At 50.4% G+C, this 14,868-nt stretch overlaps 1 long non-coding RNA gene across 1 annotated transcript; it reads left to right on the plus strand.

Annotated features, from left to right (window-relative positions):
* The first annotated feature begins 7,666 nt into the window (after positions 1-7,666).
* On the plus strand, positions 7,667-9,373 carry LOC101671332. The gene is made up of 3 exons (XR_199631.2): positions 7,667-7,799; positions 8,853-9,023; positions 9,251-9,373. It is a non-coding gene; the product is annotated as an uncharacterized LOC101671332 (long non-coding RNA).
* Positions 9,374-14,868: the final 5,495 nt, after the last annotated feature.

Raw genomic sequence — 14,868 nt, forward strand, 5'->3', positions numbered from 1 at the left:
CAACCAGCCAAGACACCTTTGGGGATTCAGGCTCTCCTCTTACAAGGGGACAGGCATCTTCCCTCACATCCCCCGGGCTCCTACGAAGTAAGTCAGCTAAGTGCTTGTAAAGTCCGTATGCATGGGAAGGAGTGGTCTTCTGAGGCTGTCATACCACATTTGTGGGCCCCAGAGCTATTTCAATCAGCTTCCTGGCTGTTTAATCGTCATTCAGCAAACACGTGCTGAGCACCACTGCATACCAAGCCCCATGCCATCTGTGGCATCTTAAAGCTTCTTCGGCATTTTCATACCTCTTTTTGTTGTTGTTTTCAGTCTTCCAGGGAAAGCAGATGGCTGTTATTAATTCCATTTTCACAAATGGGGAAACTGAGCCTCAGTTACATTGAACTGAAAGTCCCTTGTCTAATTGGGGACGCTCTGAGATTTGGTCACATTTGTCCTTCGCTTGTGCAGTGAGGCCCCTATAGGACTTGGCAAGCCCCCCCCCCGCCCCATTTGACCCTGGGAGAGGATTCAGAGAGGGTTTCTGGCATCCCCCAACAGCCTGCTGCTGTGCCCCACCCCCCAGCCCCCGACTCTGCAGTCACCTCCGACCTCGACCTCGCATACCCTGCTCTCACTCTAGCCACACAGCAGTGGTGTCTGGCAGGAAGAGCCTTGAAGCAGGGAGGCCCAGTCTCTGGTCCCTGCTGCACTTGGCAGGACCTTGACCTTGACCTCCCGGCGCTCTTCTGCACAATGGGAAACAGGTCCCAGGGCACAGGGCTCGGGGTACACAGGAGAACATGTGAAAGGGCAGGCACAGAGGTTTCCTTTACTGAAAACAGCAGGAGCATTGTCTACCCTGAGCCCACTGATAGGGCAGGGGCCGTGCTGCCGTGTCTCAGGGCTCCTTCCACGCGGGTCCGTCTGGAGCAGACCACAGTTTCCAGCTGTGAGCTTGCTGAGAGGAATCACCACTGCGGTCTCCTCCAGGCTCACCCCTGGCAGTCTGACTCCAATTTACAAGCCCTTCTGAGCTCTCCATGTGTCCCCAGCACCGTGCTAGACACAAAAGAGGACCCAAGGGAAGGCCTCCTCTCTGCTCTTGGGAGATTTTAGCCTGCTAGGGAAGGCAGCACCAAGCAAATACTCTTGGGGAACAAATTCTACATCTTTGTGTCAACCTGTGAACTACAGACAGATTGATCCCACCTTCCCGGGGGAGGCATGTCGATTGGGCATCATGCATTCTGGGAAGTCTTCCTGGAGGAGAGGGCTATTGAGAGGTGATGGGTTTCTTCAGTTTTCCTCCTGGAGACACTGATGCCTCAGGGAGGAACAGTCTCTATATAGGGTCTCCTGGCACTGTTCTGATCTCTCCCCCTCCATGCATAGTTCCTGTACGCAAGCTCCCACAGGTTTTCTCACAAGTACAAGGTAGATAATGTCAAGACTGACCTCACGGGATTGTGCCACGGCAGTAACAACATAACAAAATGAAATTGCTTTGTAAACTAGCAAGTGCCAGGTGCTACTATCGTTACCCCAAGGTCTGCTTTCATTTTCTCGAACAAGTCTCTGGACTGGGCCCTCACACGGGCATGGCTTCTGGGGAGCCAGGTCTGAGCCCGGGTCCCTGGTGTCCCCATTTTGCCCCTTCTATTCTCATGGTCCTAAGTTCTGGCCACTCTACGTGCCATGCCTCTGGACTCCTTCAACAGGACTTCTTCTTCTTTTTTTTTTTTTTAAGATTTTATTTATTTATTTGACAGAGAGAGACAAAGCAGGAGAGGGAACACGAGCAGAGGGACTAGGAGAGGGAAAGTAGTCCTTCCACTGAGCCGAGAGCCCGATGTGGCACTCGATCCCAGGACCCTGGGATCAGGACCTGAGCAGAAGGCAGACGCTTAATGACTGAGCCACCCAGTCGCCCCCAACAGGACTTCTAGAAAGCCTCTTGAGAAATAGTTCATTTTCTCAGGGTTACTTTTTTGTATGGCAAAACATACATAACATTTACCATTTTAACCGGTTTTTAAGTGCACAGCTCAGGGGCATGAAGCAATAACACTGTTATGCCTAAACCACCCATCCATCTGCTGAACTCTTTTCATCTTGTAAAACCAAAACTCTGTCCCCCCCCAAACACCAGCTCTCCATTTCCCTGCCCCAGCCCCACCCCCAACCCCCCTTCCTGCTCTCTGTCTTTATGAATTTGACTCCTCTAGGGACCTCGAATCAGTGGATCACGCAGTATTTGTCTTTTTGAAAAAATCTGTCTTTGGTAACTAGCTAATTTCACTTAGCCTACGTGTCCTCAGGGTTCCTCCGTGTTGTAGTGTACTGTGGATCTTCCTTCTTACGGCTGAACGACGTTCGGTTGTATGTGCCTAATACCGCATTCCGTTTATCCGTTCATCGCACTGATGGACATGGGGTTTTGCACCCCTTAACTCTCGTGAATGATGCTGCAAAGGGCAGGGGTGCACAGAGCTATCTGCTCAAGTCCCTGCCTCTCATTCCTTTGGACAAGTGTGTATACCCAGCGCTAGAATTGCCGCATCCTAGGGCAATTCTACATTTAATTGCTTTAAGAACCGTCCAGCTGTTTTCTGCAGCTGCTGTGCTTCTTTACATTCTCCAGCGGTACGTCTGGCCAGCTTCTCTGGCCAGCCTGGGCGCCGAGTGCCTGTCCTGGGGCCAGTGTGACTATGCTAGAATCAGAGATAGAAGGCAATATTTGAAAATATGAGAATCCAGGTTGAGGAACAACTCAGGGATGTTAGGAAAACAGAGGAGAAGCCATCAAGAGGTGTTCGAGGGAATAACTCTGAGCACAGCACAGAGCCAACATGCAGAACTCGCTGCATTACCAAGCCTCCAAGTGTACTTGTAATCATGGATAATTTTATGACTTCTTACCAGATGCTTGGTAAACCCCTTAATATAAAAAGCAATGATTTTTCTTTTGCCAAAGGACTTGGGAAATACCTCTCCTGAAACTGCAAATACCAAAGATACCAAGCAGAGAGCAAAAACACCCAGGCAAACCTGTCTAGCTTTCCCAATAAAGAACATTACAGGAACAGAGGATTTTTTTACATGCTCATAAAATGATTATACTTGTTCTGAGAATTTCCTGGTTTGAGCATGACTGTTACAGACCCATTTCATAAGTTGATTTATTTGTTTAACGGTATCTGCGGGGACCTGTGTTTTAATTCCAGTTGGCTTGGCTTTTTTTTTTTTTTCTTTCCTGTTTTCCTTTCCCGCCCATATCACATCTGAAAAATCTCTTTCCGGCACACACATTTGAAAGTGGCTAGAATTGTCCGAGATTCTCAGTGCTCCAAAATTCTGTTGGTGTTCTCAGCTGCTAACATTCCGGTCTGAGACTTTCCTTGCCTTGGATACTCATTGGTCATTTCTGCTGTTGCACTTACCAAAATAAAAATTCGACTTCAGCTTGTTCCTCTCCAGGAAAGGGCTGGTTGAGCAGTTTTCTGACAATTGTATATTAAATGCAGGTGACTTCATGAAAGCACTTTTCTGTCTGGCCCAATACATTAACCATAACCCACAGTTTCTTCCAAAGGAACTGGAATGAATTAAATTGTTTAATAAAACCTTACTTACCTGGATAAACTCATTTCTAGTTTGCATTTAGATTCCCTAATGCATCTTTCCAGATTGTTATTTGTAAAATAAAAAGCTAGACGTGTTTACTTAGAAAGCCAAACATCAGACCCTAATCCTGGTTCCCATCCAAGTTTTTTGCAACTTTTTTTTTTTTTTTTTTTTTACATTTCCTACTGTGCTATGAACCATTGTGTATTTCATTTAGCATGACTTGATAACTCCCACCCCGGATCCGAATGAAAAGCTGGGCACTGAATTCACATCTCTGCATACATTTTTTTTTTTTTTCCTATCACACCCCTGAAACCTGTACTATTTTGGATGGGAAAGAAGCCGAAACCGCAGTTTAGAAATCCACTTTTGAGCTGGGCCTCTGCAATGAGGCCTCCCCGGCTGCTGGTAGAAGTTCTCCAGGATTATGAAGTGTCTTTTTAAGAAGCCACCTAGAGGAATGTTGCTGTGCCCCCTGCGAAATCATTCTAGAAGGCTGGATCTTTCAGAAGAGCCAACATGGTAAACTCCACGAAGGAGAAAAATGAGCCTGAAGAATCAGTCATCTTTCCTCTTCTCCCTGCCAAAAGCAGTTTCTGGCACATAGTATGCCTTAAGTGAGGGCTTGCTGACTTGATTAACTGAACAAATGAATAATGAGGATGACTTACTGCACCTTATTTCCCTGTTTGCCTTTTTCTAGTAAACCCAGTGCCAAATTTAATGCTCCGATACAGTGAACTATGTTCGCCCGGATATGTGATCGAATTGCTTTTCCTTTCTTTTTAAACATGTAAGAGTTCTATTTAAACAATTTTATTATATACCTGTCTTCATTGAAAGTTCTAAAGATAATGTCTTTCCATTTACACTGACATCCACTGAGCACATACTTTTCCCAACGTCGCCTGATATCTTCGGTTCATCAACCCCCCATGCCAGGAATCGGTGTTCTATTTAATAGATGAAGACACCTAAATATTTTGTCCTTGATTTCTGGGGGTGGGGGAAGTAGTAGCCAACATTTTCATAGTGCTTCCTACCTGTCACATGCTATGCCAATCATTTGATGTAATCCTCAGAAAAGCATTTCACCAGGTAGCTATTCCGGCCATCCCCACTTTGTGGATTAAGAAACTGAGACTTGCCAATTAGGTAATTCACTGCAGGGCCTGCTGCTGGGAAGTGGCAGGGGTGGGATTCGAACCCAGGTTCCTATCTCCCAGGCCAGTGCACTCAGTATTCCTAGGCACAGTGCAAGAATATCAATGTAGTCATGTTTTCATTCAGATGCAAATGATTTGTTTCCCCTTAACTGCAAGCATCCATTTGCGTAGGTCCCACTAAGGGGGCTTAGGATGGCCAAGGTGGGTATTCCTGCAGAGATGAATGGTTGCTAGACCAGGAGACACTGGAACGAGGAAGAGGGTCTCAGGCACCATAAACTCACCTCTGCCATGTGTTGCAGGGACCATTCAGGTGAGAGGCAGGGTGCTGGCTAGGCCTGAGGGAGGCCCGGCAGCAAGGGCCCAGCCCCAATCTGGCACTGCCCACACGTTGCAGTTCTGACCTCAAACTCGTTCTTCTTTTCCGGAAGCTTCTCCCTGCTCTGACCACAAAACAAAGGCATCAGACTCTCTGTTGTTGTTGTCGTTGTCCTCAAGAGCTGGTAGGCCAGAGAACCCTTTTGTCCTTCCGCCTGTCAGTTTGCAGGAAAGCCAGCTCTGAATACCCTCCCTCCCGTGAGCCTGCCGCGGAGGAGCCCGTCCCGTCAAGTGCCTGAGAAACTCGACAGGAACGTCAGAGATGAGGTGCCTGAGGTTTATCAAGTTTTCGAGATTACACCTCCATAAAGCCATTTACAAGACCGTTCAGCGCCCGGCCGCCGAGCCTCCCCGTGCATCACGGCCACCTCCGGCAGGCGCCAGCACCGGAGAGGAGCCGGGAGCCCCGCAGCCCCGCCACCCACCCACCCACCCATCAGACCCACCCTGTCCCTGTCAGGAGGAGGGGCCGAGGGCTCGGCGCTGCTTCCCTTATAATCAAATTTTCACTGCGCTCTCTGACAGGTTTTTAAGTCACTTAAGGGATCTATTTATATGTGAAAGCATCAGCATCGTGCCGTAAATCCAACCGCAAGCCAGTCCCGTGTTTTATTAAGTTTAAGTTCAGTGAGAGTGCAAAGCAAGCGAGGGTCCCGTGTCTCTCCGTTACATCTGATTTGCGGTTCCCATAAAAAGGCCCACATGCCGCTGTCTCAGATGTGTTTTGGATTGAAAATAGGATTAATGTGCTAAAGTGTGATTAGAATGGTTAAACGCGATTAATTGGAACAGACTGCTGCTGCCAAGGGAGCTCCTCCGAGGCTGGCCCCGCTCCAGGTGACCAAGTGAACAAAGCCGGCCAACGGTCCAACTGGCTGGGCGGCCCGCCTCCCGCGCCCGGCCCGCGCATTTTCCCCTCGCCAGCCTGTCTCAGGCCAGATTAAATGCAGCTGAGAATGCTGGGCTCGCGCGGCCGCGGCCGTCCTCCGGGAATAGGCAGGAACCCCGGCCCGGCCCGGCCGCGTCGGTGCCGGCCGAGGGCCGCCGCGCAACAAGGGGCAGCGGGCCAGGTGGCTGGGCCGGGGGGCGGGAGTAATTTGGGGTTTTTAAAATGATCTATTAAACCCCTGAACTTTAATCAAGCTGCTACCACTCCGAGGGCTCGGATTTACCCCCGGAGCCCAGGCCCTGGCTGAAGCCCTACGGGGTCTCCTGCGGGGCCATTGGGTGGCCAGGGGGGGCCCTCTCAGACCTGGGCCACCGCCACCCCCAAGGGGTTTTGTCCTTGGCCACTAGGCTGGATGGAACCTTCCTCCTGCCTCTGCCCCCAAAACACATGGAGACTTGAAAGCTGAGGTAGCCAACATTCCTACCATCCCACACTCCCGACCCCCAGCTTGCCTGGTGTGGGGTCCCCCTTGGCTGTGGCTGGTTTCCCCACATTAAAGTCAAGGGGTCTCCCCAGATGCGGTCTTCCAGGCGATGGCTGCCTCCAAGACAACGGGCAGACTGGGGGAGGAAGAGGTGACTTTGTTCTAAAATCTCCTCGGAATAAAAATTTTATAAAGACATTTCTCTTTGCAGGTAGCTCGAAAGAGATCTTTTTTTTTTTTTTTTTAATAGTGAGGAGGAAAACTTATTATGGGCCCTAAAATTTAAAAGCATATTGCCCCTTTAAAATGGTCATCTGGATATTAAAGGAAATATGTCCTGGAAGGGACCAATTCCCCCAGGTCTGCTGAAACAGGGTACCAGGCAATTGTTGAGTGTGTGAGGGAACTTTACGGTGGTAACTTATATTTTTATTTGTCTCTTGGGTTGGCTAAGTAAGGGTGTGTGTGTGTGTGTGTGTGTATGAGAGAGAGAAAATATGTCTGTGAATGAGTGTCCGTGTGTGTCTGTGTGAGTGTGAGCACGTGTGTGAGACCGTGGGTATCTGTGTTGGTGATATGTGTTTCTGGATGGTATGTGTAAACTTGTGTGTGCTTATCTGTGTGTATCCCTGTGTGTCTTTGTGGTATGTGTGTGTGGCAGGGGTGGAGTGTGTCTCTTGATGGAAGCAGACTAGAAACAAGGAGCAGGCCTTCTAGAAAGGTCGGAACTTCCAGATGTCAGTCCGGACCTGCTCACGCAGTCCTCCGGAGGGTAGGCTGAAAACCCTGAGAGCGGTGAGGGACGTGGCCATTAGGACTTTCCGTCTAAACTGGAACACTGGAGAGTAAAATGTGACCCAGCATGACCAGAAGCATAAAGGGGGAATGAGCAGCTGCCCCATTTTGAGGACCCAGCACAAAGGTTAAGGCTCCTGTAGCTCATCTAGGCCGGGCCCAGAGAGGAGGCAGGTCACATTCTAGACAACACAGTGAGTCAGCGGGATGGGACCTGGGTGGGAGAACTAACTGGCGCTCTCCTGGGGATGGTATTTTGAGGAGCCCCGTGTGACATCTGTCCTATTCTATTCCTACTTCCATTCTGTTCTCCTTCTAGAACACTCTGCCCTCTGATGCCTCCCTTCCTCCCACCCTGTGGACTTTGCCCTCCTGCCCAGCACAGCACCCTGTCCAAAGCCCTGTCCCTCAGTCATATCGTGAACCCTTCTCCACCTGTCTGCATCTCCAGGGTACCCTCCCATACATCAAGGTTTGTTATGCTTCTCCATCAACCCCTCGTCCCTTTTCCATCAGCCTGTTGCCGGGGAGGTGAAGGGGTAACAGACCTCAGGGTTAGCCAACTGGGGTCCAAATGGTTCTGTCACTTCCTGGCTGTGTGACTTGGGGTGAGTACTAACGTTTATGATCCTCCATTTTCTCATTTGTAAAATGGGGGCAATATTCCCTCAAATTTGAGACCTGTGCTTCTCATAGAAATTTGGGTGCCTCTTCAGTCAATGGACACAAGGAACGAGGGCACTGTTATTTCTCTGTGATGCTGTTATTAAAGCAGTGTTGTGTCTTCCAGTTAACGGTATGTTGAACCTGAGAAAATTCAGAGCTACCACGTGGTGACTAGAAGTTTCTAGTCACATGGCGAGTAGAAGTTTCTTCCCCTACACTCCCCCCACTCCCCCCACCCCTGCAGCCTGAAGAGCATCTGGGACCATCTGGCCAGACCCTCTCCCAGGGGAACAGGCAGGGCTCAGCTCTGCATCCATTCATTTGTTTTCCTGAAAAAAAAAAAACCAAAAAACCAAAAACCCAGAAAAAATGCATCCTGGAGGTGCGAGGTCTGGAAGGGCCTGAGCCACCTGGCAGAGGGCAGCAGGGAAACCAAGTGTTTACGGGGTTTACAGACAGGAATGTTTCCACAGCTCTGTGGGCCCCACAGCAGACTCCCTGGAGAAGCGTCAGGCTGTTGGAAGGGGAAGAATGTCCGGGCCGGGATTTCCGCTCAGCCCACTACAGCCCTTCCCCTGAGCAGGGGTTGGGGTGCCCTGAGGCTCCCCCCCCAACCCCACCACCCCTTCCCACCCCAGGGGAGGGAGAGCTCTTCTCAAAAGCTCAGGGATAGGGATAGGCTGAGGGAACAGGGCCTGGTGTGGGCACCTTCTGGTTTGAAGCGCTGTCCTCCTCACTCAGGGTCCCTTTTCCCCTCAGTGGAGTTCCTGTTTACCTCCCCTGTAAACGTTGGAAAGTTAATGGCCCCATCTGGCTCAAAAAGCTCTGAAGAGACACCATACCTTGCCCTCTTCTCTAGCCCCGTCCAACCATAAAGGAGTGTCTCGGTTCGAGGACCCCCAAATCTGACGCCTGAAAAAGAGCTCTTGGGACCCAGGAGCTGGTGAATGATCTAGAAGATGGTATCAGAAGGCAGGAGTGAGGGCAAGTGAAGAAGGAAGGAGAGCCTAAGAGGTGCTGCATGGCTCTGGTAAGTGCTGTGGGCAAGTCAGACTCAGTGCTGCGGGCAAGTCAGACTCAGTGCTGCTGAGGAACTTGTGGAATGTACCAGACTTGTCCCCCAGAAGGAACATGTGCCCAGTGACTTCATCCCCCTTGGGTGAGGGTCCTTCAGGGTGTTAACCTTCTGTGTTTTGAAGCCACCTCTGCTTGCAGATCGAGCAAACTCCCTCAGCTTTCTAGAAACTTCTTTGGCAGGAAACTGAGAGGCAGACAGCACTTGTGTGGGAAGACTCACAGGAGCAGGATCCGCACTTAGGCCAAGGGGGCTGAAGTGATACCAGGCAGGACACCACCAGCTTCTCTCACAGGTGAGGTATCATTCACCACCCTGCTCAGTGCCCACCACTGGCTTCCTACTATGAGCCGCCTCACGACTCATGTGATCCTTTCATCTCTTAAAAACTATTAAAATTACTTTGAAAATAATTATTTCAAAATAATTATTACAATTATTTTTTTACAATGGTATTGGTGTAAAGATAACCCAAATCAGATTCATTATTATATGTGCAGCATGATATTTGTATTTTTCTTTGAATTTGTATTTTTGTTTTTGATTTTTAAAATTTCAATTAAAACATTTTCATGGACTTCTCAATGTGTGCTAGGCCCTGGGCATGGCGCCTACTTTGCCTGCTCTGCTGCTTGTAGAAGCCTCCTCCTGTCCCACATCCCGCCACGTTCTTGGTCCTGTGTTCCCTTGCTCCCCCAGGCCTGGCCTCCTTCTGCATGGGGGCTGTCCCAAGTATTTTAGGGCGTTGGAATAGAGCTGTCTCAGGTCATAGCTTAAATGCCACCTCCTCTCAGAGGCCTTCCTTGATAGTCTCTCTCACACCTTCCTCTTGTCCTTCCAGCCCTCATCACCCTGACAGTAATAGATGAATGAATTTGCTTGCTGTTGAGGGTCCATGATCCCGTCGGGACCATAAGCTCCATGAGAGTAAGAATGGGGTCTATGTGATCCTTCTCTCCATCACCAGGGCTTAACCAGGCTGCCCGGGTGAGCTGCCCAGAGCCCCTTCAGGAAGGCAGGGCCAGGAGGCCCAGGAACCCTCAGCTGTCCACCCTGATCAGAGATTGCTTCACCTAAGAGAACTCCCTTGCCCCACTCTCCCCACCTTCTAGAACATTCTGCATCCAGTGACTAAACAACCTGGGGGGATAAAGACTCAGCCCTCACCCTACTTGGGACAGCCCTTGATGGCTCATCCCAGCTGCAGAATTCCCTCTGAGGAGGGCCACGGCCTCTCCTGGGTCTACATAACTATTCCCGCCCCCCATCCAACTTGCCCTTGCCTGCCTCACCGGTGTGGTCCCTAGGGCGTCTACTACTCAACTTCCTGTGTTCAGTCTCCGCTGGAAACCCACCAGCAGCCCACAGTGGTACCCCCTGGGCCATTGCCATAGTCTAATCCATACAGAATGAATGAGGCAGGGCTATAAGAGAAATTTATTTATTTATTTATTATTCTATAAGAGGAATTTATTAAGAGCCTGCTAACATTTTTTGATTTATATCCGAGATATTTTTTATTTTATTTTTTAAAAATTTTATTTATTTATTTGAGAGAGAGAGAGCATGAGCAGCAGGAGAGGCAGAGGGAGAAGTGGACGCTCGGAGCAGCAGGGAGCCTGATGCGTGGGTCGATGCTGGGACCCTGGGATCAGGACCTGAGCCAAGTCAGATGCTTCACCCACTGAGCCACCCAGGTGCCCCAGCTGAAGAGCTTATTAAACAGTTGTCCTCTGAGCCCCCTTAGGGACTGGGGTAGGGGACGGACAGGAAGGGGAATTATTCTGAATACCTAAGGCAGGGCCTCTGATCTCCACTTGTATCCAAGTAGCTCTGCTTTATTTCACCATATAACTCAATTCTGTTTAAAGAAAAGATTCTTCTAGGAGAAAAAAAAAAGGTTAAAAACCATTGATTTACGTGTCACAGCACTGCTAATGAGGGTGGTGATAGCTGGTGCCCATCGGCAGTCCTCTGGGTGCACATGCCTCGTTCTAGAATTCAGGATACTGAGCCATAAAGATCTTCGGTAGATGCCCAAGGTCGCAGCGGGGAGCTGTGTCCAGCAGGATCTCCGTTGGCATTGTGTAGCATTCAATCCCAGGGGCTGAGAGAGGCAAGATGCAGCCGGATACAACTCTCGTGTCCCTTTAGAGGACAACGACAACACCCAGCTTTTTTTGAAATTCAGAAGCCCAGCAGACTTCCTTCTCTGCCTGAGTGTCTCCCCGTCTCCCTTCCCTGGGGTACGAATGGGGCAGGGTTAGCAGGGAGGCAGAGGGAGCAGGGAAAAGCGTAGTTGAATTTTTGAACAGATTATCCCAACGAGGTGATCATTCAACCCTATATTTCGCAGGTGGCCAGACCGAGGAGGTGATGGGCCCCCGGGCCTGCAGAACTCCATGGTCTCCAGCTTCCCAGCCAGCCCAAGGCTCAGTCCACTCTGCCAGGCTGCTTCCTGGACTTTCAGAAACCCCTCGATGAAGATAAGGCCCCGGTCCTTGGCACCCGCCCACAAAAGCCCAAAATCAAGTCTAGGGGAAAAGTCTGACCTTAGTGCACTGCCGTGGGGCTCTGGAATCCCAGGAGGCGGGACACAGCAACAGCTGCCAAACTCTATGTCCTCCAGAGTTTCGTAACACGGTTTACTTAGTCTTAAACTAAGGTCCTGGGACATCATCAAGAAAAGAGGGCAAAGTTTCTCAGGCTCCCTGAGGAGAGATGCTTCGGCTGAGTTTGGCCTCCATTTCCCCCAGGGACTCAGGCGCAGCGAAGACCACATTTGGGATTCTGCCAGGCAGCCTCAACCCAGCTCCGTGAAGCCTCGGCTGCACTGGACCCTCTCAGGGTCCCTGGGGTTCACAGGCCCGCTTCAGCCTGGAGCTCCGAGCTGAGCAGACTTGCCAGCGGGCGGGCCTTGGGGTCCCCAGACAACGGCGTCCCCCTCAGCCTCCTTCCCTGTGTGCGTATGTGGAGCAAAGCACTTTTCTTATCCAGAAAGTTGACGTGGTCATCGGGTTAGAAAAAGTGAGGAGTCTACCACGGGACGCCCTGTGGGCTTGGCTTATGTGTCTCTCGTCCAGTGTTCCCCACCCAAACGGACCCCGACATTCTTAACAGTGATATGGGGGCAGTTGATTCGATGAATTTATCTTTGGACAGATCGTATTTGTGGGGGACAGTCCCGTGAGGGAGGCAGGAGTAGTGGGACGTTAGCCAGCTTGCTGGTCGACTTCTTTGTCTCGTGCTGGAGCGAGTGTGACTTTAGATGAAGAAAAACAAGCCTGAGGTTTGAGCAGAATGTGCCGCCCACTCTTTGGCAGATGCATGATTGCTCCTGAACTTGCCCCATACAGATGCCATGTAATCTATAGGTTTTATTTTTATATATTTTAGGTACTTACATTTTATATATGTGTACGATGTGCTCTAACTTAAGATAGAAACAAGTCCTTGCCTCTCATGACTCTTCTTGAGAATTTCCTCGGATTTGTTGCCTCTTTATTTTTCCATGTAAACCTTTGATTTGGCTTATCTAGTTGTGGGGGGGGGATCTTTGTTTTGTTGTTGTTGTTGTTGTTGTTGTTTTATTGGGAATGCATCAAATTCATAGTTTAACTTGGAAAACAAAATCCCGACTTTAGGATTGGAGTATCAGGTCTTCCTATCCAAGGCTTAGGGTGACTTTGCATGTGACAAAGTGAAAATGTCTTCTTTGGGGTCCCCTGGTAGGACCCAAAAGTTTTCTTTTCTTTTTCTCGAACAGAAATCTTGCCCATTCCTTGTTTATTCACCTCATCCATTCCTGCTCATTCCGGGAGAAATTACAAAGTCTGAGTGTTCAAGACTGTCAAGTCCTGGGGGGAGGGAAGCAGTGCATTCCTGCAGGTGACAGAGAGAGGCCTGTTGTCCCGCTTCCATGGTCCCTTTGTGTTTTGTGCCTTCTGTCTTTTTCCCAGCCACACACCATGCCCGTACCCAGACTAGGTGCCCAGGTGGCCCAGGGAGCCTTTCCTCTCTAGGCTCCGAAGGCCTTCCTAGGCATCGCCAGACATCTGCCTCTGATCCCATAGGACCCACAGCCCAGGGAGGCACCTTCCAGCTTGGGGAAGCCCCCATGTCACCCCTGCTTCCCCTCCTCAGGCACTGTCTCTGGGGTCACTTTTTGGAAAATAAAAGCCAAGAAATCTTGCAGGCCAAGCAGCGTTTCTGCCTTGGCTTAGAAACTGCTACTTGCTTGAAGAGGTGGAAGGAAGAAGGGGATACAGGCAAATAAAATGTAAATGAGCATTATGGAACAAACCTCCCATATTTCCCCCCATGTCTCCTGCAAGGGAATCCCGCCAGACCTTCAGTGTCTCCTCCCCCTTCCTCCTACAAGTGCTGCTCCAAGTCAAGCCTAGGCTGTCCTACATAAATCAAGAGGCCAGAGCTGAGTACTGGTCCCCCAGGTGTATCCACAGGCTCTCCAAGGTCAAGGTCCCGAGAGCCTTAGGAAGTCACAGTGGAGGGAGCAGAGGCAGCTGCTAACCACTGGAGTGTGCACCATAGGGAGTCAGGCTCTGAGATGACCCCACAAGGCCATCATGATGAACAACTCCAGGGGGCGCTGTTGTCCCAGAGCACATGGTAAATGGTGCCTCCTGGGGGTGTGCAGCAACCCAATCCCTAATGATTTAATAAATAACACAAGGAAATCAAGGTTCATTCCGACAACCACTGAGCCTCATAATCCCTAATGCTTGCATTATCCTTTGTCATTTACAAGGAAGTGTCACTTCTGCTTTCTCTCTAATTCTCAGAATGGCCTTGCTTGTGGTGCGGACAGAGAGAGATGACTCTTCCTGCCTTGTAGAGGAGAACATGAAGCTCAGAGATACAAGCAAGTGCCACAGGGTCACACAGCATGTCAGAACCTACAAAGTTCAAGCTGACCGGCTTAAACTTGCGCTCCGTCTATGTAATAACCAGTTCCCATCTCTGCCTCCCCCAGCAGGGAGCTCCGGGAGGGCATGGCTGTGTCCTCCCCCTCCCTGCCTCCCTGCCCATGGCTGTGCGGGCAAATGTTTGTTCGGCTCAGGAGGGACCCCGTGCGGATGAAGTTCCTGGTCGGCACAGTGTGCCCTTGGTCCTCCGTGAACATTTGTTGATTGAATGAATGGATGAACAATGATCACTTATACCCAAAGCTTATGAACCCTTCGCAGCTGGTAAACCCCATTCTCTGAATTCCAGTGATTGCCGTGTAATAAACCATCCCCAGACTTAATGGCTTGAAACAACAATGGACTATCTCCCCTCTGACTTCTGTGCGTTGCCCCACGGTCCTTGTTCGGGGTCTCTCGGGTCGTCAGACATCGGCCTGACTGAGCCGGACATCCCTGATGAGTCGCTCACCTGACTGGCAGGTGATGCTGGGGCTGGCGCCTGAGTGCTGTCATGTGGCCACGTGGTGTGGGCGTTGCCAGCGCGAGGGCTGGATGCCAGAAGAAGCACCCCCAGAGCTAGCGTTCCAGGGGACCCCGGCAGAAGCTGCACCTTCTGAAAGGAGGGAATCCGCGGAGGCCGGCTTTGAAAACTCTCCATGGCACCGTCTGTCCTTTCACAGAGCAATGAATTTTGTGACCATCAAGGCCTACTGTTACACCAATGTCTGTGCTCTCTAACGGGTGCTGGGCATAGAGCAACGAACTGAGCAGGTGCATTTCTGCCCTTTGCTGGACTCAGCGGGGGCTGCTTGCTCGTAGATCCTGTCGCTGCCCTCTGCTCTGTGCTCTGGGTCTCAGGCCACTGGCCCTGG

This window comes from Mustela putorius, unplaced genomic scaffold (assembly GCF_011764305.1).
Source record: "Mustela putorius furo isolate JIRA1106 unplaced genomic scaffold, ASM1176430v1.1 tig00000129_pilon_pilon_pilon, whole genome shotgun sequence".
Lineage (NCBI taxonomy): Eukaryota > Metazoa > Chordata > Mammalia > Carnivora > Mustelidae > Mustela > Mustela putorius.